This window comes from Nestor notabilis, unplaced genomic scaffold (assembly GCF_000696875.1).
Source record: "Nestor notabilis isolate BGI_N333 unplaced genomic scaffold, ASM69687v1 scaffold16480, whole genome shotgun sequence".
Classification (NCBI taxonomy): domain Eukaryota; kingdom Metazoa; phylum Chordata; class Aves; order Psittaciformes; family Psittacidae; genus Nestor; species Nestor notabilis.
In genome coordinates, this window is record NW_009911960.1 from 18155 (window position 1) to 19763 (window position 1609).

The 1609-nt window shown below is 56.8% G+C and overlaps 1 protein-coding gene across 1 annotated transcript in view; it reads right to left on the reverse strand.

The window, feature by feature from the left end:
• The window catches only part of LOC104407777 (von Willebrand factor A domain-containing protein 5B1-like), a gene marked incomplete at its 5' end in the record, with an annotated part of 24109 nt that overhangs the window by 3884 nt on the left and 18616 nt on the right, over nt 1-1609 (reverse strand).

Consider the following 1609-nt stretch of genomic DNA (forward strand, 5'->3'; position numbering starts at 1 on the left):
GCTCCCTGCCTGATCCCAGGGCCAGATGCAATGGTGCAAAACATGCCCCGGCTGGGATCCGTGCCCAGGCAGAGCCCTCCTGCCTGTGACGGGCCTGCAGGGTGTCCCAAAGGGACCCTGGCCCCAAGGGCTCCTTCCCCGACATGCAGAAGGTGAAATATGAGTTCCATCCCTCCAGACATTTTAATGACTTCACTTGGGAACCAGAGGGAAGAGGAGACAGGAAGATCAAGGACCAGTTGCTTGGTAACGGGAGGAGAGGCGCAGGGGAGAGTGAGCAGGGAATTTTTATCTTTTTTCTTTTTAATGAGACTCTTTCTCCACTTTCAGGATCATGAATCCCCCTTCCAGCATCTCCGGTGCCAATTCCCACAGGAACATCCCCCTCCGCACAGCAGAGACACCGAGCTCTGGCTGTTCCTACCCCATCCCCAAGGCTTTGGGAAGGTGCCCCAAGCCCCCACAGACTCTCCATGTTCTCTGCACAGCACTGGCGAGGGGCAGAGGTGGTACAAAGTGGTGGATCTCAGGGCTGGATGGAAAGATGTTTTCTCTGAGTGTCAGGAAAGAACCTGGCTTCCATCACCACCCAATTCCTGATGCTTTAGGAGACCAGCAGCAAAGCGGGATCAGGCAGCCCCAGGAGCTACTTGCCAAGCTGGGACTGAGATGTTTCAAAGCCAGGCGGTCACAGAAGCTCCTGCCAGACCCTCTTCACTCAAAACCTGCTCCTTCTCCTGCCGAATCCTTCAGCCAGGCAGGAGCAGAGCTGGGGGGTTAAGCTGCCCATCACAAGCTCTGACCTTTCCTTCCCAGCACGGTGCATGTGTGGAGACGAGCCGAGGGCTCACGTTCACACCCCTGAAAATGTCAAGCCCTGGCAGCAGGACCTGGACTGGGAATGGTGCTGGAGCCCTCGCTGCAGGAGGGGGAGCAGAAGCATTTAATTAAGCCCAGGATACACACTGTTAACTGTTCACTGCCCTCCAGAAGGGAGTCGTTTCCATCCCTGCCTTCATGCTGAGCACCCTGCAGGCAGGAGGATGCTCTGTGGAGCTTCCCAATGCAGGGGAGGTCACTGGCACCCCTAAAACCCACCACTGCTCACCCTTGGTCAGGCGATGCCACTGGAGGGCAGAGGTCTCATTGCTCCCTGCCCAGCACTGGCCCTTCTTCCCCTGCATCCCCTCATCTCACCTCCACCCCCCTTCACACAGCCCATCTCTAACCTGCAGCAGAAGAGAAAAGAAAGCCCCAGACATCCTGCTCTGAGTTTCCATGGGAACAAAAGCACTGCTGGTCCTCCCAGCCCTGCAGATGCTGATTTCAGAGCAGAGCATTGTGGTGATGCCAAGGATGGGAAAAAAACATCCCTTACCTTCCACAGACCAGTTAAAACGTTGTCCCCAGTTTCAGCTTCTGTCTGCTGCAGGCAGGGGACATAACACAGATCTACCAACACACAGGTCCAGGTCTTAGCCCACTGGCTGTTTCCAGCTAGAGGACCAGCCAGATTTGTTGGACCTGTTGGAGGCCCCGGAGCTGCTGCGAGGGCTGGAGCAGCTCTGCTCTGGAGCCAGGCTGAGAGCGCTGGGGTGGGGCAGCTGCA